Here is a 22,062-nt window from a genome sequence, read left to right as displayed (position 1 = left end):
TGGGCTGACCTTGGCTGGCCACCAGGTCCTCACCAAGCCACTCTCACTCCCATCATCAGCAGGACAGGGGGATGAAATAAGAAGACAAGATCATAGGTCAAGATATAAACAGGGAGATCACTTGCTAGTTACTGTCTCAGGCAAAACACACACATCTTAAGGGAAATTGATTGAGTTTTTTGGCAATTAAAAATAGAGTTGTATAAGAAGAAACAAAAACAAATCCAAAAATACCTCTCCCAACCTACTTCCTTCTTCCAGGCTCAACCTCATTCCCAACACTTCTACCTCCTACCTCTCAGATGGCACAGGAGGATGGGGAATTAATTTTGCCTCCAATGTTCTTCCTGCTCACACTCTTCCCCTACTCCAGTGTGGGGTCCCTCCCACAGAAGATTCTCCTTTATGAACTGCTCCAATGTGAGTCCTTACAGGCTGGACTTATTCAAGCACTGCTCCAGCATGGGTCCTTTCCTCTTGGTACATTTCTTAAGGAGTAGGCTGCTCCAGCATGGGTTCCTCATAGGATTACGGGTCCTGCCAGAAGATCTTCTCCAGTGTGGACTCCTCTGCATGGACCACGGTTCCTGCCAGAGATCTGCTCTGTCATGGGCTCCCCATGGGCTGCACAGCACATCCACCAATTCTGGAGTCTTCCGCAGTCCCACAGTGAGGATACCTGCTCCGCTGTGGTCTTCCATGGGCTTCAGGAGACTGCTCCTGCATCTGGAGCACTCCTTTCACTCTTATTCTTCTCTCAGGTGCTGCACAACAATTTTAACCCTTTCTTAAATACGTTATCACAGAGATACCACCAGAGTTGCTGATAGGTTCAGCTTTGGGCAGCAGCACGTCTATTCTGTAGCTGGTTGAAACTGACTTTGACATGGGGACATTTCCCAGTCTTTTCTCACACTGGACACTTCTGCAGCCTCTCCACTACCAAAAGAGTCACATTGCCATGAGAATCTAATACAAACCAATAGAAAAAACATGCCCCAAGTTTACGAGGTGATGGAAATGATTTTCACATCTCTAATGTGATTGAAAAGTGTCTGTTTCTCAGTAGATGCTTAGTATATTTAGCAATCCTTTAGCAGCCAGACAGATTAAAATATGGTTAGTCCAGCAATTAAGAGTTGAGAGAAATGTGATGAAAAACATGTGTCTATATTTAGAAATAAGCCACCTTCTGTAATTAATAGAATACTCAATTCAAGTTTATTCAAATGAAAGGCACTGAAGAATTGAAAATATCTTAGCATATGCAATGTAAGGTTTATTCACATAGAGGAACTTCCCATGGATCAAGTTATGGCTTTGAAAAAAATATCAAGTCAGAACCATTAGGAGAAAATTCACAGCTCTGTAATTTTCTTACACACATTTTCACTAAAGTGCTACCACTATAAAGAAACAAACTGACTTTCTCAAAACCAGTAGCTTTGTTTTTCTGTAGTTTTTAGTACTGCTGCATAACATTAGTGACTTTTTAGAGAAGTCACAAAATTGCCAGAGGTTTTGAGTGTTTACCACATTGTAATCTAAAGGACAGAAAAAGAAAATTCTGCAGAAAAGAAGCACAACATATGAACACAAATGGTGTAGTTGAGATTAAGACCACAAATCTTTATTTTAACTCATTTTTAACAGGATAAGACAATCAGCTAGGGATGAGTTGTTTCTGAATATGCCAAGGAAAATCTTTATTAATATAAGAGCAGGACAAGAAATAGCAAGGCTTTGAAATCACTCTTTGAAGTTGCTTATGGCAAGACAAGACACCCCATCAGAGAAATCAGTTCCTCAGCTATTCAGGATTACTAAAAAAGCAACCTACTATAAATGCTTTTTACTGGAATATTCTGTGACTATAGAAAAATCTCAGAAGTTAAATTGAACACTGAAAGATAGGAGCTATACATATGGTTGGAAAAAATCTGGCTAATTTTCTGAGTTTTGAAGTAAGTTCTGATTAAGGAAAAATAAAGGAAAGATAAAGTTAATGGCAAACTCCCTTGACTTATGTCTCTCAGTCCTACACAGATTCCTGTTCAGACAAAACATGCAAAAAGATATTTGTCCCTCAAGATCTGGAAATTAATTGGACTTTAATAAAGATGAAAATTACAGTTTAATGGGATCTTTTACAAGTTCAACTTCATCCTATTTCCCATTTACTTACATGAGACAAAAAGACAAAAATAGCTCTAATAGTATTTGGCTGTTACTTGTATTTTGACTTTATTCAGCAATAAGGGTCTGACAGCTATGAAAGAGATGTGAATATTCTGAATAAATATATTAACTTGTTTCATGACTGCATTACTTCTTTCTGTGGAGGTAAAAATTTCTACCAATGTCAGCAGAGCTACAGTAGTGCAGACAGGCTACATTGAAAGTTTGACTGCTCATGGAACCAGACAATTTTACAGCTTTACATTCACCAGTTACAGATATATTAAAGATCTAAATCTGCAGATATGAATGGTATTATTAACCCAAATTTCTATTTCTGACTAAAGTGGAAAAATATGGTATCAGGACAAGTTATTTCAAAACCTGGTTCCTTTCTGCAGAATAGAAGCAGTCCTGGATTACAGGGAAAATCACTTTGACGAGTGGTGTGGATTACAAAGGATCTTTCTGTTCCTGAAGGTGACTGATTCATACTGACTAGACAAAGAAATGTGGTAGTTGAGCAGTTTTGGTTTCCATTTCATAGTTTATGGTTATTTTATTTCTTGAGGTTTACAATAAACACAGCTTATTCCTATGCTGTGATCCCCCATCATGTTATAGGACTACAAACTCAAGATACTTGAGGTGAGACTGACTATTTGCTTTGTTTAAGATTCTTTTTCCTTCTGGCATGAAAGTGGTAAAACCTTAATAGCTTGTTCACCTTTGTTCACCTCCATTTTGGCAATATTTAGACAATTTGATTTAGAACTGTGTAGGCTTGCTAGTTCTTTACGATATGCACCTCATGCTCACTGAGGACAAAGGAGCCAGGTCACACCAATATAAGAGCCCTGAGCAGTTTTGGTCACTGCAATATAAGAAAGATGTTAAACTATTGGAGAGAGTCCAAAGGAGGGCAATGAAGAGCTTTGAGGGGAAGCCGTGTGAGGAGTGGCTGAGGTCACTTGGTCTGTTCAGCCTGAAGAAGAGGAGGCTGAGGGGAGACCTCACTGCAGTTACAGCTTCCTCCTGAGGGGAAGAGGAGGGGCAGACACTGATCTCTTCTCTGTGGTGTCCAGTGACAGGACTTGAGGCAATGGTCTGAAGTTGTGTCAGAAGAGGTTTAGGTTGGATATTAGGAAAAAGTTTTTCACCCAGAGGGTGGTTGGGCACTGGAAAAGGCTCTCCAGGGAAGTGATCACAACGTCAAGCCTGACAGAGTTCAGGAAGGGTTTGGACAATACTCTGGGACACACAGTGTTACTCTTGGGGATGTTCCTGTGCAAGGCCAGGAGTTGAACTCAGTAATCTTTCTGGGCCCCTTCCAGCTCAATACAGTCTGGGATTCTGTATCAGCAATATAGAAATGATATGACTAGAGCCTGACAATCCCCCATAATGCACTAATTAAATGCCTTGTATGTGAAGGGGGAAAGGAAGAACAGATCATTCTCTTTTTCATCATTGAATGTCATACAATAATTTTATTAATTAAATCTCTTTGTCTATATTAATTTCCATGCATGTCTTTATGTCTGCCTTATATTTTTTTATTTTTGAAAATAACTTATTCACTCCAGGATAAAATGAATAAATAGAACACAAAGACTGTAGAAACAGAAGTCACTAGTGGAAATGTACTTCACTGCAATGCCCTTTTTAGTGTAACATGACATGCTCTTAGAGTACCTCCAGGCCATGCCAGTCTCATTTCAGACTACAGAGCATATTACTGCAGACTGCACTTGCATGTGTACACTCTCCTCAGCTCTTCTACTTGTCTGTTTCATGCACTACTGCCTTCACCTTGATCTAGTCTAAAAATAACTCAGAGCAGAGGCAGTACTAAGTGCATTTTGTTCTGGTTTCATCTGAGGTGGTTAGATTTCTTCCTAGTAGTTGCGTTCTGGTTTTAGTATGAGAATAAAGTTGATAACACACACTGAAGTTTCAGTTGCTGCTGAGCAGTGCTTACTGTAAGTCAAGGACTTTCTAATTTCCTGTACTCTGCCAGTGAGGAGGTGCACAAGAAGCTGGTGGGAGCATGGCCAGGAGAGTTTACTCAAACAGGTCAAAGGGATATTTTATGCCATATGGTGTCATGCCCAATGTGCAAATAGGGGAAAGTTGTCTGGAAATGGCTGATGGTTATACAGTGTCAGACTGCATCAGTCAGCAATTTTTGAGCAGTTGTATTGTGCCTTTCACTTGCCTTACTTGAGTTTTATTTAAATCTGTCTCTCTTTTTCATTATTATTATTATTAGCTTTAGCATTAGCATTATTAATTATATTATACTTTACCTGAGTTGTTCTTATTTCAACCCGTGGGTTTTGGTTTTTTTTTAATTGTCCTCCCCATTCCACAGATAGCAAGGGAGAGACCTAGTGTCTGCACAGTACTAAGCTTCCAGATGGCATTCAACCATGACAGCCCTTTTTTGGTGCCCAATGTGCAACACAAAGAGTTGAGATAACAAATCCTTCCTTCCTTCCTTCCTTCCTTCCTTCCTTCCTTCCTTCCTTCCTTCCTTCCTTCCTTCCTTCCTTCCGCCACTTCCTTCCTTCCTTCCGCCACTTCCTTCCTTCCTTCCGCCACTTCCTTCCTTCCGCCACTTCCTTCCTTCCTTCCGCCACTTCCTTCCGCCACTTCCTTCCTTCCGCCACTTCCTTCCTTCCGCCACTTCCTTCCGCCACTTCCTTCCTTCCTTCCTTCCTTCCTTCCTTCCTTCCTTCCTTCCTTCCTTCCTTCCTTCCTTCCGCCACTTCCTTCCTTCCTTCCTTCCTTCCTTCCTTCCTTCCTTCCTTCCTTCCTTCCTTCCTTCCTTCCTTCCTTCCTTCCTTCCTTCCTTCCTTCCTTCCTTCCTTCCTTCCTTCCTTCCTTCCGCCACTTCCTTCCGCCACTTCCTTCCGCCACTTCCTTCCGCCACTTCCTTCCTTCCGCCACTTCCTTCCGCCACTTCCTTCCTTCCGCCACTTCCTTCCTTCCGCCACTTCCTTCCTTCCTTCCTTCCTTCCTTCCTTCCTTCCTTCCTTCCTTCCTTCCTTCCTTCCTTCCTTCCTTCCTTCCTTCCTTCCTTCCTTCCTTCCTTCCTTCCTTCCTTCCTTCCTTCCTTCCGCCACTTCCTTCCTTCCTTCCTTCCTTCCTTCCTTCCTTCCTTCCTTCCTTCCTTCCTTCCTTCCTTCCTTCCGCCACTTCCTTCCTTCCTTCCTTCCTTCCTTCCTTCCTTCCTTCCTTCCTTCCTTCCTTCCTTCCTTCCTTCCTTCCTTCCTTCCGCCACTTCCTTCCTTCCTTCCGCCACTTCCTTCCTTCCTTCCGCCACTTCCTTCCGCCACTTCCTTCCTTCCGCCACTTCCTTCCGCCACTTCCTTCCTTCCGCCACTTCCTTCCTTCCTTCCTTCCTTCCTTCCTTCCTTCCTTCCTTCCTTCCTTCCTTCCTTCCTTCCTTCCTTCCTTCCTTCCTTCCTTCCTTCCTTCCTTCCTTCCTTCCTTCCTTCCTTCCTTCCTTCCTTCCTTCCTTCCTTCCTTCCTTCCTTCCTTCCTTCCTTCCTTCCTTCCTTCCTTCCTTCCTTCCTTCCTTCCTTTTCAGACTGATTACATTTTGGTGTTTGAGAATTTAAACATTTTTGAAAATCATTGGAATGCCCTTGTATCCAGCCTGGTTATTTTTTGCCAGGAACCAGCATGTTGATGGATATGGTTCAGGCCTTGTTTAATGTTAGACAAATATTTAAGAATATCACCCAAAAATTGACTCCAAGTTTGGACAGATATGAGTGGCAGAATGTGCATGACAGTATGGGCAAGCATGGACTGTGAGCACCTCCGATGTTTTGTAATCTCACTTCTAAAAAAGTGCAGAATCTAGAAAAAACACTCAAAATATTTGAAAAAGTATGCTGTCAGCCTTGCAACTCCAGAGAGACACAAATCACTGCAACATACCCCAAAGTGCACAAAGAAAGTGTTGACGTGGTGTTTAGGAACAGTGGTGTATCTGGCAGTGCTGGGTTACTGGCTGGACTTGATGGTCCTAAAGGTCGTTTCCCAACATAAATTATTCAATGATTCTATTCTATGCTGGGGATTCTTGCAAAGGTTTTAGGTTGCTTAAAGAATCATGACTTTGGAGTCCTGTTCAACACTTTTCAGTACCCTCAGAGGGAAAATAGGTCTTTGTTTCTGGCATTTTTATGCTATAATACACTAAACTCTTGCAAGTTTAGGTGAAGATGAAGAATTAGCACACATTGTTTAAAATACAATTACAACCCTTATGGAACAGACATTCCTTCTTAATTGAATCAGCAAGGTTAATTCACATAGAAATTATTCTGATTACAAATACTCTCTCATTCCTTCTCTGCTGACTGACCATGCACACTTTGTGCAGCCAGCACATGCACACTTATTGCCACTAGCTCAGAAACAGAGCACTTCTGACACTCAAATAATGAGAAAGAGCCATGCCTTTCTTATGGGATCTTAATGCCCAGCTGTCACAATGGCAGTGACAAATTTGATAGCTTAATGGAACTAAATGGAATTTTAAAAATTCCTTTTTTGAGTTCTTTGCATAAAGATGTTTTACTATTGTGATTTTTATAATGTGTCATTAATGGAATTTTTGTATGGACCAATTGTTTAAATTTAATAAAAAAGGACAAAGTATCATAGTTCCTTCATTATTCTGAGATTTTTTTCTCTATATTTTTATGATTTTGAAACTCTGAGACTGAGAATAAGCTAATTGCTCCAAATTATTGCTCATTTACCTAATTCTACTCTACTGCAAGGATAACATTATGTAAAATACACATTCATATTTGTGTAATAAATCTTTAATAAGAAATTGTTTAATCTATTATCAATATATTGTCAAATATAATACTAATTTAACTAACAGTTACAAAGTAGTTCTTTTTCATTTTTTTTCCCATTTCTCTGAAGCTGAAATTTTAAATTTGTGTCTGCATTTATTTCAGAATACATTTCAGAAATTTATTTTAATTGGGTTCTTCTATTTTTCAGCTAAACATTAAAAATATGTTCTTCTGTTGGAAAGCAAGACTAAGGCTCAGAATTCTTGACTTTCACACTGAGAACTTGACCAGGAAATTTAAGCTTCTCAGATCTTTGGTACTGAATGTTTATATAATGCAAATTATGTGTTTTATAGTCTTGCTTTGAGCTTGTACTTTCTGAGACGCTCATTGATAAAAACATTTTTTGTCAAAAATGGGAGTAAATTATAATATCAATAAAACAAAAAATTAAAATAAAAAATACTTACAATTTTATTAGAGCTGAACAATCACAGAAGAAAAGCTTAAATTTTTGACATAACAAATTACTTTTCCATCAAAATACTAATCAGAATGACTCAAAAGCACTTGTAGTACATACTTATAGGGAGTATTAAAAAAAAGTTCAAATATCTAAATCAGGTATCATTCTTTTCATATATGTAAATTTCCTGTTCTCCTACTTCCCTCCTGTAGTAAATGTTATAAATTAAGACACTCTCTGATCTTCAGATATTATGAGTCTCCCACTGCTGCTCTGTTTATAATGTGTTTTCCAACCCCTCTTCACCTTTTGATTTTTGTTTCATTCCCAGAGGTGGTTCCAATTCTGTGCTTTTGTAAATATTTGAGTTGAACATTTCTATATAAATTTGTATAACAAATGTGTTATTTCCCAAGTGACAGAATTTCATGTGCTGAATGAGGTATATGATGTAAATACAAGGCAGGTGAATAGAACTGCGGGAGAAGATTTAGATCCTGCTTTTAGAACAGCAATAATCAAAATTTCTCTCAATCAGATAGTAGTTTTATAGTAAAACCTATTTGAACTGCTTTTAGAACCATGTGTAACACAAATGCCTTTGATGTCACAGTTTTTTGAAGTTTTGTAGTCAGAAATTTTAATTATTAGAGTGGTTCTGTTGGTTGGTAATGTGATGCAAACTTATTTTCTGATTTATGATAAAAGTACATGGTGCTAGTAGCATAAAAAAATATATTAATATTTCTTTGCTATTTTGCTTATTAACATTTGGTCCATAAATTGCTCTTAGTTGTACAGCTCTTTATAACAGAAATTTGAATAATTATGTTTGAAACAAACATCAACTAAAGAGCAAAAGAGCAGAAGAACACATGCAAGTGCATGTTCCATCTCTCCTGAGTTAAGAGCTTCATTAAGGAGCATAGAGACATAATTGTGACTATCCTATATCATCATGTTCGTCTCTTTACAACACTCTAGTCTGGGCTGCAGACTGCGCACCAGAAAGTTGCAGATGTCCTACAAAAATCCTTTGTTATATCTGTCCATCCCATCTTGAAGTCTTTGCACTAGGTCCACAGGCCCATGCTGCAGAATCACTTTTTCAGATTTCTGAACAGTAGGTATAGGGCTCAACTTAAGAAGAGGTGTTCTAAGGAGTTGTGTAGGAAGATATCAACAGATGAGCCAAGCTCTGTCTCAATGGAGATGTAGTTAAAGCAGGTAATGTAATTTAGAAAGGCAGCAGGTAACCCTAAACCAGTTACCTATTAACTCAATTTGGCATCTTATATATAGGATTTTAGTAATATTTTAAGTGACTTAATGTATCCTTTCTGGCCTTGGTTTAACTTGTCTTGTAGATGGTGTTATTTCTGTTGTACTGGTATCCCAGATAAAATATGCTGCAGCAAATATAATTAGATTCTTCTGCTTACTGATTAGAAATAAACTTTGGAAGTTTTTTAAGCTAGTGTAGGTGAATTGATAGCATGCAGATATCTGAGATTCTACAGGGCCCTCTTACTCTTTATATGCAAATATAATTTCTTGCATGTTTCAGAATATTGAAGGACAGCTCACAGAAGCTTTAAGCCTGTATTTAGGGTAGACATTAATGATTTTTTTTATAAACTATTCAAGATTTTATTCAGTCTTCATTGAAATAGTAAATTTTACTAAAAATATTTCTAAATAATTCTATGCATATTCTTTTTCCTAGTTGTAGACTAGAGTTTCCATCATAACGGACCTATTTAGAAATTGTTACCACTAGTCACATTGTCTCGCTTCCTTTCAGCCAAGCCAACCAATTTGAAATTTCTCTTAATCAACTGCCTGGAATGATTAACAGTTTTATCTGTTTTGAAAATTAAATTCACTGTCTTCTCCCTCTAAAGACAAACACGGGAATGACATCATGCAATTCATTCTACCTTATCTTAACAAAACAGTTTAAGTTAAGCTAAGACAAAGACCATTTTCAGTGTTTATCTTAAAATTGCAGAAATTAAGATACAAATAATTTCTTTAGTACCTGGTGCATAATCTATCCCTACTTGGTCTTAAAGTTCCATAAATTTGCATCAAGGCAGGGCATACATTAATTTCGCTTAGAAGAGAAATAAGGGGATGTCTTAAATTGTAGACTACAGATATTAGGAACGTATCCTAAGTGATTTTATTCTGGATGTTCACACAGAAATTTATTCCTTTATTATGATGGTGAAGATAAATTTGGCTTTTCCTTTAAGGGAAAAGATTCTGTAGAGATCCAGAATTTTTGTTCAGATATCAGTATAATAAAGATGTCCCATTACAATAAGTAAACAAATTAATAAATTAGTTTAGACAGAGATGATCGCATTCTAAAAATTGTGAAGATTTGAGTCCTAGTGTCTTCATTGTGACTAAGTGATTAAAATCAATAATTTTTGTTAGTTTCAGATTTGGTGGCCCAAAATAGAATGCTATTTCTGGTATTTTGTATAGGTACATATCACCAATCATCAACTGCATAAACATATCCATGGCCATGTGGTCTAAATCTTTTCAAGGGCTTTTGAAAACCTATTATTTGAAAGTCAGCATACATATCTTCAATGCCTGGATATTTTTAAAATTTCACTAATAAAACAGATGAGAACAAATGTTTCTTTTTTCATGAAAGGTTTAAAAGCTTTACAGTGATGTTCAGCAAAGTTTTTAAAACCTTCAAAAAACTTGTACAGATGCAACTCCTCTGAAAACTCAAAAGACACAGTGAAGCTCAAAATCTCCTAATTCCAAGCAGTTGGTCTTTAAAAAGTCTGAAAAATTCATTGCTGGAGACCACAGGGTCCAAAAAATCAAACTATGATTTAAGGAACTTAAATCTTCATAGCTAGTCTGGACAGAACAAGTAAACTTCATAGGCTTAAAAACTGTGATTAAAGAGACTTCAAAGTTTCAGTCATACTTCATTAAAACCCATCATAAGATACATTGTGTAAATAAAGTTTTTAAGTGAACTTCCAGGGTCTTAATACATTTTGTTTCAAGGAGCTACAGGTGAGGAATGGGAACCATAGTTCCACCATTCAAAGCATTCAGTGGCAAAACTTTTGTCTCCATGCACAGCGCTTGGCTTCTCACTCCCACACTGTTGTGTGACACCTCCCAGTTGTGCTGAAGCAACTGCTTCTGAGTTCAGCCTGGAAGACAGCCAGGGGCTGATACATTTTTAAAAGAGATTTTCCACTTCCACCTCTATTTCAAGACGGTTTCCTGCACAGATCCGTTGCTTCATCCCACAAATATTGCTGTGAGAATGACTGAGAATTGTTGCTCTGTTACGGGCAACAAAAAGCCAAGGGCTGTTGTTAGGGTGAGAGATGCCTTCACTCGGGCTGTCACACACATCACTTGTTGAAGCCCCATAGTCTGAGTCTGAAAGTCCAAAACCATGGTATTTCTGGGACTTGGATGATTTGACCCACAGGCAAACTAACAGTTCTTTCAAATACTAGGCTGATCCACAAAAGCTTCTGAAAATGATCATTCAGCTTTCTAGAGCACTCAGAAATAACACGTCTTTTTCTACACTGCTTAATACTTTTTAAAGCAATCTTATAGTGGTGAAATCTAGCCACGAGGGTTCCTAGGTTAGAATGGAAAAAAAATGTAACTCTCCCTGGCACTTGTAATTGCACTTGGCTTGCTGAACAACAAAACAAGGGAGATTCAGATCCATGATCCTGGAGCAGTTGCACTCTGCAACATTTCTGTGTGAAGGCTTACTAACTCAGTGTTGATATTCTAGAGTTTTTTTCACCATCCCTTTTTTACAAAAAACCTACCCATATGTTCAGCACTGAGGAGAAATATTAAAGAAACAACACTCTAACAATATTCTTAGGCAAAAACCAAAAACTTATTAAAAAAAAAAAAAAAGTAATGAAGGACTAGTTATTTTGCAAGTTATTGTATGATTTTCTTCCCAGAGCTCAAGCCACCCTATAAATATTAACTACTTGTGTTAGCCACATTTGTTTGCAGTTCTAACTAGAGAAGCCAATCAGGAACCCAGATCAGTGGGAAAAAACCCAAACCACAAAATCAAAAAAAACCAAGATCAAAAATAATGGAGGACAGAAAAAATGGTGGTGCAAGATGAGTTTGGAGGATGGGAGTTATAGACACTGATTTAAGGTTATGAAATGTCCAGATTGCCAGTTCCTTGCCTGACATGTGCTTCATGCGTAAGTCAAAACTGAACAGGAAGTATTTTTGTGCCAGCTGGCAGTCTGGATGTACTCTTAGCTGCCTACATATGAGGAAGTGTATGTGTGTATTGCTTTATTGATTTTATTCTTTCAAGAACAGAATAAATGCATTATTAAGCCAGTAACAGCTCTTTTTATTAAAAAACATCACGTGCATGCTAGATTCATAGGATAGATGATTCTTTCCCTTATGTAAAATATGTTTTCAAGCTCAAAGCACAGAGTAGCTTTTTTCTTGCTTATCTGTTTTAAATATAGATTTTAAATAAATTGTGAAAGAAAACAATCTTGTATTATCTTTAGAATCAGTTTTTCTTAAGCTTTTATATTTGTTACACCAAGCAATATCTAAGCAATTAGAGTTTCCAAGAAAAGCTCTGGCCTTCTAGAATGATTCTATTATCTTTTAAAAGATTTTTTTATTCATTTCTGTTAACTGAAAACTCACAGTAATAGAATTACTTAAATAAATTAGTTTTTCTCTAATAGACAAAGAGCAGCTTAAATTCTCATTGTTGTTATAAGAAGCATCTTCCCTTCATAATAAACTCTATTATTATAAACCCAGTTGTTAAAAATATAAATTTTATTACCTATTATATAGATAAAATACAAACTGATTTCAGAGCACTTAATATATATATAGAGAGAGAGAGTCTAGGAAATCCATCAGGACTGGAAAAAAACCTAAACTGGAAAAAAACCTAAACTCATCACATACTTTTAAAACTAAGTAAGAGGAAAATGGAAATCTAACACCTCAAATGGTAGGTAACACATTTCCTGAAATTTTATATATTATTCTTTGTCATAGCACACTAAGAAGAATTTAATTACTGATGGTGGCACCGTAGAATTTTAGAATGGTCCACTGTATTTTTCAGATCCTTGAAGATTGGGGAAACACTATAACAGTGATGAATAGTTAAAAATTCTGACTTCAAAAGCACTGAAATTAATTTATGTCCTGCACCACCTCCAGTCACAGTGGTTGGATGTGTATTTTAAGTTCCCTCCAGTTGTAAGTACTTCTATTCTATTCTATTCTATTCTATTCTATTCTATTCTATTCTATTCTATTCTATTCTATTCTATTCTATTCTATTCTATTCTATTCTATTCTATTCTATTCTATCCCCAGTTTGTCCTTCCCTAAGAGGAGTGCTTGTCAGAAAAACAAATTAAGCTTTGTGACCAGGACACTGGCTTTAAGATATCTTGCATATAGCGCTTACTGTCTCTATCTTTCCTTCACTCTTTGTATTAACATGGCCTCGACACTATTTTCCTCAATCTATCCAACTACACAGTAGCTTCTAGAGTAAATGGGAGATTGTAAAAGAGATGGCTCCCTAGACACTGAAGACCCAACAGGGTGACTTAGAGAGGATGGTCCTTCCAGAAGGGCAACAAACAACCAGAATCCTGGCCAAGGAATATCTTTTCATATCATCATTGCACAGGTCTGGGTGCAGGAGAGACAAGAACACATTCAGGCTAGTTATCTTTTAAAGCCACATAATGAATTCACAGCCTGTTTCCACTTTCCTGGTGTGAAAGGAAAAAAAAAAAAGTGGAGGGGGGTGCACTGGTCACTTTTAGTCAGTGAAGAGTATCATCCTGACAGCTCTAGGCAGAGAAGCCAGAGCCAGGGTGTCCTCAAGCAGCTGACAGGCTGAGAATTGTAGAAACCTCTGAATGCATAAAACTTATTAACAAATGTAAGAAATAAAACAACAAACGGCAGCCATCAGTTCAGGAAGATGGGCAGGATTGATGCTAGAAGTAATCATCACAAATTAGACTCAAGGAGAACCTGTCAGTAAAGCAGCATTTCAGGAAAACATATGAATCTCACATCCACCCCCTACAAAGCTCAGACTTTCAAGGAAAATATAATTCCATTAAACATTCAGCTCATAAAAAGGATCAATAGTCAACCAATTTAGATTCACTTCCCAGTGAGGAAGTTATTAGAAACAATTTGTTGGAAGAAATTTGGAAACTTCTTAGGAGAAGTGATTTGGATAGAAATACCCAACAATAATTCACAAGAAAATACAGGAGATAGATATCCTTTTCTTAGCATGTAGGGCCCCTCAAAGAAATTACTGTTTAGTTGAAACAGAAGATAAAATGCATTACCCATTATAATTTTTTTTTAATTTCATTTTCCCATGTGGAGAGGTGAACTGGCTGGGATGGAGTTAATTTTCTTCATAGCAGCTCACCTGGCCTGACCACCAAAACCAGTAATTCACCAAGTCAGAACGCTCATGTTCAGTGGCTGCTGAGAAGTGCTTGCACAGTGTCAAGACTTTGTTTCTCACCCTGTGTCTCCTCAGTAATCAGAGGGAGGCAGTGGGATGTGTGTGCACAAGAGTTGGGAGTGTGCATTATCAGGCATATGACTTGAACTTGTCAAAGAGCCATTCCCTCCCATACAACATCATGTTCCTCTGTAAAAAGAGAAAAGAGAGATTTTAGAGTAGTCAGTTACTCAGGAACTGGATGGACACAGATCTCTCCATGGACGGTGGAAAGTAATTGCCCTTACATCACTTTTTTGGTTTTTTTCTCTCTTATCTTGACCCACAAATTTTTTGTTTTTATTTTGCCTCTCCTCCCATCCCACTGGGGGTGGAGGGAAGTGAGGAAGCAGCTGTGTAGTGCTTAGTTAGCCAGGGATAACCCACGACAAGAGGGTAAAGGGGCAGATATCATTGCATAGATAAACTACTGAAAAATATAACTGTTGTGAAATGCAAGAAACCATGGGAATTGATACTCCTTAGGCTGGAAAAAAAGTATTCTGGAGTCCCAGGGTATAACTTACAGCTGTAGCGCCTGTTCATTTATCTTCAGACCTAGTTAACTTCGTATATGGATTAAAAATAAAAAACCCAAAGAAAAAAATTTAAAAACTGTGACTTTGATTCTAATTTGGTTAGTAAAAATAAGCCTTCAATACCTGTATACTTCCCCAAAATTAAAAGTTTATATAGATATTGTGGTCATGTTTTTTTTCCTTTGCACTGTAGTGACAGATTAAATTTGATATTTGAAAAAAACTAAAAGAGAGAAGTACATACATCATCAGTAATGTAAAACATTAAGCTCTGGATTGTGCTAATTACAAAGCATATTTCACATTCTGCCTGCCTAACATATCTTCCCTTTCAATCTAATCCACTTCAGGGGAAAAACAGAATATCTCAACATTTCTCATTAAGCATTAAAGAGAAGAACCAACTAGTGTTTTCAGAATTTAGAGTGATATTTCTTTTTAAAGATGAATATATTTAGTAGCACAGTAAAGAACAATGCCCTAGCTACTAAAAAGGTTAAGTACTTGCATAATGTTTCCATCTCTTCATTTCTGAAAGAAGTATAATAATAATAATTACACTTTATAATACAATTTAGTCACTGCCTAACTGTGTTTTGATTTCTCAGGATTAGCAGTTGGTGCTGTAATTGTTATTCCTTCTGATTGCAAGAAGTACAGCATTTAACCAGTCGGTTCTCATTTAGCATTTCACAGACTGCATCCTTTTTGAGACTGATTTACAGGTAATGAAGTAACCTATATTTAGATATTTTTCAGGGGATGATTCTTTTGGTATTTTTAGTTGGAAATGAGATGTGAAAATTCTAGGTATTAAATGAATACTGCTGCTAATATGCATAAAGTTATTGGATTTTTTAAAAAGAGGATTTGAAGTCTTATTTTAAATTGTGTTAAAACAGGAAGCAGAAAATTGACTTGCATATCTGCATTTTATTTAGTTGGCAAGTTCACCCTTCTGACCCATAGCATGCAAGAACAGATCAATTGTAAGATTCATAAAATGGAATATTTGAATAGTGATTCGGTATTGAATCAATACTTATGTCAAACTAATCTACTAACTTGTTTTATTTGTTGGATTATGTAGCACCTGTCTCTTGACATTTATCAAAGTATGACCAAGAAGGGAAAGATTACCATTATTAAGATTTCCAGTTTTCCTCCAAGTTTCTCTTTTCCATAATGTAAGTTAAAGCATGATTCTGCTCTTTTTTAGTAACAAAACAGCATTACCTCAAAGCTCCACAACACAGGTACAAATTCCCACTGATCTCCTACAGAGCTAGGATTTCACAATCAACAAAATAATAAATTTTATTTCAGCTTATCAGACATTAAAATGCACTATTTTAGACAACCCAGGTTTTTGGAAATGTTTACTGGAGGGACATCACTATTCCAGTGCTCTGATTGAAGGGGGACTGTTGCCAGGAGTAAGTTGGTTCATTCAGAGTGGTTGGGTCTTATTCTAATCTTAACAGTTTACAAGGATGGAGGTTTCACAGCTGCTCTGAGAAAGACATTCCAGTGCTGCACAGTTAATTTTCTTTCCTGATATTCACTTGACACTCACAGGGCGCTGTTGTTCCTTCTATTAGTGTCCTTTGCACTAAACAGGGAGGTTTAACTCCATAACTTTTGCCACTGCCTTTCAGATAACTGCAGGCCTGTGCAAGACCACAGTTTATCCTCCTCTTTGTCAGACAAAACAAGACAAGCTTCCTCGGCCTCCCCTTGCAGGTGATGCCAGCTAGACTGTTAACACCCTAGTAACTCCCTCTGGGCAATGTGTGATTTAATCATGTCCTTCTTGAACAGGAGAGTTCAAAACTGAACAGTCTACTGGTGTAGCCTCACCAGTGCCCAGCAGAGGGAGAAAACAACTCTTGATCTAGTGGCCATGATCTTGTTATAGCAAACTATGTGGTTCACAGCTATGTCAACCAAAACTGAAATGCACATCTGAATCCATGTTGTTTTGTTTTTTCAGTAATTTTATCCACACTCCCTGCTGTAATTCTATCCCTTACAATGAGGAATGTCTATTTCTATCCTTTGATAATGAAGGATATAAACCTTGTTAGATAACCTGAGGTTTCTAAGTAATCTTCACAGGCTGGCATGGGACATACCAGTTGTCTCCCTATTTTAGAATCAATGCTAAAAGAGTGATTCTGGAAGAGATAATATCAAAGGGATTCTGGATCTACTGGGGCCACATATCCTTTATACAAGTTGCATATGGTCAATGTGTGGCGATAATTTCTTGTATATAGGTATGTTAAAGTTCAAGCTGTAGTTTAAAATAAACATATTCCACATATATAAATTCCCTGCACTATTATCTTTGTTTCTATCCTACCGGATTGCAGTACAATAAATTTGCTCTCTTACACTCTGTTTACATGTCAGTGCTGGACCAGCTGCTTTTGATTTCCCTTATGACATTTCAAATAGGATAAAATATAGACAGTAAAAAAGGAAAAGCTTTCTCTTCTCAGGAATAAAAGTCAAAGAACTCCAACACTAGTAATAATAAACATGAATGGGGTCAGATGGAGCCTTCGTACTCTCTCTTTTTCTATTATATCTCCATGAATAGGAGTCATGGCTTTAAAGTATTTAAGTTTCAAAATCATTTTATCTACCAACCTTTTGGTTCCTTATTACTTGCAGACTACTACTAATGTCTGTGGAAATTGATGGTTACAAAAGTTCACCTAGACAGAGCAAAATGTAGAATGTGAGAATTACTTTTGCTGTCACTCCTGTGTATTTTAGGACATAACACTTTCGAAGAGTATGGGAGCACCTGAAGCTACATGTCCTGAGATAAACAGTTTCCCACTAACCTACAATGGGTCAAAGCTTGGAAAACTCTCCTGATCCAGCTATACAAACAGCTCACTCTTGAGAAATGGTTTCAGGTAGAATACCTCCTAATACTAGAGGGTTGTTTAATGGGCATCTTTATTTTTCATTCACAGTGGATTCATCCATTTCAAAGGGCAAGTACAAGGTCGATGGAGATTTAGGTCCCATTGGAGTGCTCAAAGTAGAACCAAATGGGATGTAAATGGTCTTGTTATGGACTCAAGGTAAATTCTACATAGATTAAATAGGCCATAGTGTCTCAGTGAGAGACAATGGTTAATAGCAGTAAAGGCCGGAAAAAGCTGTTCAAGTGATAATGTGTATACAGAGTGTCCTCTTTGCCACTTCAGAAATAAAAAAATAAGCCTGATGAATTTAGGACCTTGATTAAAGCTTCCACCATGGAGAACCTGCAGAAAAGCAAACTGCTATCAGGTAAACTGGTGTGTAAGTGTTATCACCTAATTTCACAGAGTACACTTATTTACCCTAATTCTTTTCAAACCTCTCTGCTAGTCTGTTTGCATATGCTGTTTGCTTTCCTTGTGATCTATTAATCCACTTGAGAGGCTTTCTTTTTGCCTCCCACAGAGCCTGAGTTCCATGTTCCTGAGAATTAACATTAAAACTCTAATTCTTAGTGTTCTAATTCTAAGTTTGAAATAAAGGTAAAAACCTCATTTTAGTAAAATTTAAAATACAGTAACCCCCTAGATAAACAAAACTGGCCTCATTTGTTGGATCTTTTCAAAATACTTTCAGAGTTAAAGCAACTCAAAAGAGCTACAAGATAATTGAAAGATCGGCATTGAGCACATTCATAATTTATCTCATAAATTTTCTTCAGTTCATTCATCACCTTTTCAAATATGCAGAAAAGAATTATCTGTAGATAATCCATATTCTTCCTCTAAAAAATCCGTTTAGTAACTATCATTTTTATTTCTTCAATTATAAATTGATTATCTATGCTGCCTAGCTGACTGGCGTGATGTTCATAGACAGTCCTTTTGATGTAATGAGACTGTTCCCAAGTAAATGGATAAAAACAAATTATAAGGACACATTTCCATGGTATATATAAATCAGAAGACCTAATTTCTTTTTGGAATTCTTTGTTTAAAGCAATATGTATTAATTTTTTTTTCACAGTAAGTTATCACAGTTCTCAATTCTATGCTCAAGAATTGGTATTGTTCTGTGACTTTAATTAGTTTACCCACTGGGAAAATTAAATGCTTCACTGTGTACACAGAGAAGTAGTGAATGAAAATGGATTCCCATGGAGATTTCCTAGCAAAAAGCATACATTTATTTTATGCAAACTTGGTGGCTAGTTTTAAATTCTTGCACTATTTAATTTATAATTGTATTTATTTAGTGCAGGTTTTCTTGAAAATTATAGTAGTGATAATCTAACGCTCAGAAAATGGTTGACAGCATTACTGATAAGCATAGTTACTCCATCTTTTCCATGTATCTGTACACATGAGATGTACAGCCAGCTAATATTGTTACAGTACTTATGAAATATGAGCAGATATTGATAAAGTCATAATGGTAAATATGAATAGCTTATCCAGTGTGAACACTATTCCCTGGTATGTAAGCTACAATTCTAGAAAAGGAAGTGTCTGTGTTTAGCAACATCGTAGAATAAACGATGACTCATGAACCACTACTCATTTCTTTTCCACCTGTTTCTGTGATCTCAGCTCCATGAAACTATTAAGATTTTCATAGTGCTTTTTCCATATTATCCCAGACCTCTGTTCTCCACTATAATTTTCTCAATCCTCTCTGTTGATACTGCTAGTTGACCCTGCTTGTGATGCCCATTGACACCCTACATTACCTCCTTCAATATTCATTCCCATTTGGTAAGGGTATTCCAGTTTCATACTTGTGTTTCACCACATTATTTTATCCATCCTGCTGTTCAGCAGTGGTAAGCTTTTAAGGTAAGCTTATTTTTTATTATACCTTCAGTTACTAACCTTGTAAACATCTCCAAGAGTAGTAACTTGTGTGCTTGTGTCTTTTCTCTTGTTTATAACACCTGTGCCCTGACTCAAACAAACAATCTAATAAAAATTACTATAATGTCAATTTCCACCTTAAATTTTCTATCATGTCACTTGCACACCTTAAAATTTCTGTGTTGCCTACACCAAACCTCTCATGTCTACGTCTGTGTCATGTCTATGTTCTCCAAAATGTTCCATATTATATGTGCACCAATGTGTGCACAGACAAACTACTATGGGCCTAACATTCTAGTATGCCCAAAGGACCCTGTTTTCATTTTTAAACTAGAGGTTTCATGACACAGCTGAATTACCCAAAACCATTCCACCATGCGAAGGTATCCCCCATTCCTGGCTACAGGGTGATAGTTCTTTCCTGTGTTTCTTGTGGTCAGACCTATCTGATATGAAAGACATGGTAGAATCACAGGTAGGCTGAGGCTGGAAGACACTTCTAGGAATCATCTACCTCAGCCTTATGTTCCCAGGAAAGTCAGATAGAATAGGTTGTCCAGGACTCTGTCCAGTTTGGGTTATCAGTATCTCCAATGATTGAGACTGGATATTGAGCCTTGGTGGTCTCTCCCTAATGTCTAATACCCAAGTCCCTGTAAGCAACAAACCCTCCTGACTGCTCAGCAGACTGTTGCCCTCTGCTGCCACTCACCACTTACTCTTGGTGCTGCTCTGGGACTCACTCTCAGCTGACTTTGCTTCTTCATTGGACACAGCTCACAGCTCCCAGGCACTTGCTGCTACCAAAGCACTGAACCCATTCAGGAGCTGGAGATCTGCAGGCGGAACATGAGGAACAGAAACTGTCTTCCTGGTGCTAGAAGACACGAGTTTGCAGGTTTTACTCCAATTTTCCAACCAAACCAACACAGACCTTGCCTGCTCCTGTCCTTTGGTACTCAAACACTAGTACCTTCAGGATCTCAGAAAAGCTTAGGTCACTCTCCTTTTAGTCATCTCTGACATAATGCAGCCTCTTGACCTCAACCTGTAACTCCTGTCCTGCGTAACATAGCATCTTCCCCAGCACACACACTGGAAGTGAACAAGCAAACGCTCTGACTCAGCAGCGGGCAGCAATCATCACCTGACTGCCTGGATTTGCAGAGCACCTTCCTCCCTTGGGACCTCAGAAACAGTTGCTGCAGGACTGGTGCCTGTGGTGCCACCACCACTGCAGATCCTGTGTGTTCTGCCCTCAGCAGAGCTGCTGGCCTCACTTCTGTGTGCTCTCCTACTCTGGTACTGCCTCCATTGGCCGTGCTCTGAGCTGGACACATCTAGGCCAAGCTGAAATGTTGTTTGGATTTTCCTAATCATTTGGAACTAACCTCTTTGACCAGGAATAACTGACAAAGTTTAAAATCACATTGTCTGTCCCACAAAACAGGAGGGCCAGGGAGGAAGAAAGGAGCTGCAGGACTCAGCCCTGAAAGGATGAATGCTCTTAGCTTTAACACTTTTGTTTGCAAAAGGAGGTGGAATCATTGCTTCCCTTCAGGCAAACTTGAGGATGTGCTCTCCTACTCTTGCACACGTTTTCCTTCATTCCCAAGTTTTCAACAGAAGTGACTCATAATTTCAGAGGCAGTTTCAAGGACACAAACTTCAAGTCAATGTAAATATGTCACTGAAACTCTGGGCAAGATGCTGAAGCTTGAGAGCCAACTAAAATGGTTACCTACTTTATTTTCAATTCAGGTGTGCTTATTTTCTCCCCAGATACCCCACTGAGTCTTTGAGAAGCAGTAAAAGAAATATAATACTTCAAACCCCACTGATAGTACTGTTGAATTGTACAAACTGCTTCACTAAATAGGAATGTGAAAATTGGCAAAGGTTTTGACTGATGTGAATAAGACACAACAGCTAACATCAGTTGGCCCACTGTTTTTCAGAAAGTTTTTTCTCATAGACTAATTAGATAATGAAAATATTAACTATTATGTTTGGTTTTTTTTCTTAAGTTTGTAATTCAATTAGCTAAACAACAAGAATATTAAAAAGGTACATTTTTCTGGCTTAGAGATATTTTTTTGTTTAAAGAAAAAACTAGCCAAAAAATTCTTGTTCATTATCAAGTTCAGGAACTGAATGAATTTGCGCTTCACTGTGGAAATCCCTTATTTAACAGTAAAATATAGAAAAGCCAGTGGAACTTAGAATGTGAATAATGAAAAGTTAAGCAAACAATTATGGTTACCAGACTAACATTAACACTACTCAATTGAGTAATAGATTATTTTTCTCCCAGATTTTATAAGAAAACTTACAATTTTATTTTCATATAATCCACTAAAATTATTAATGAATACTAACAATGCTCCTCCATTAAACAACTTGGAAAGATGAAGAGGCTATATGCTTTTGCCAAAGGTAATAATGTCAGCATCTAAAATTAATAGGGCCAAGATGAGAAGTCATTTATTATTTAGTATTTGGTGGTGCTCATAGGCTCATTTAGATACTACCATAGGGTTTCTGTTTATTCCTTAGTAGAAAACCATATGAATGTTTTTCAAACAATATCTTGGGGTTTTATTTTTTCTTTAAA

This window comes from Melospiza georgiana, chromosome 2, assembly GCF_028018845.1.
Source record: "Melospiza georgiana isolate bMelGeo1 chromosome 2, bMelGeo1.pri, whole genome shotgun sequence".
In the NCBI taxonomy this organism is placed as follows: domain Eukaryota; kingdom Metazoa; phylum Chordata; class Aves; order Passeriformes; family Passerellidae; genus Melospiza; species Melospiza georgiana.
This window is presented reverse-complemented; position numbering follows the sequence as displayed.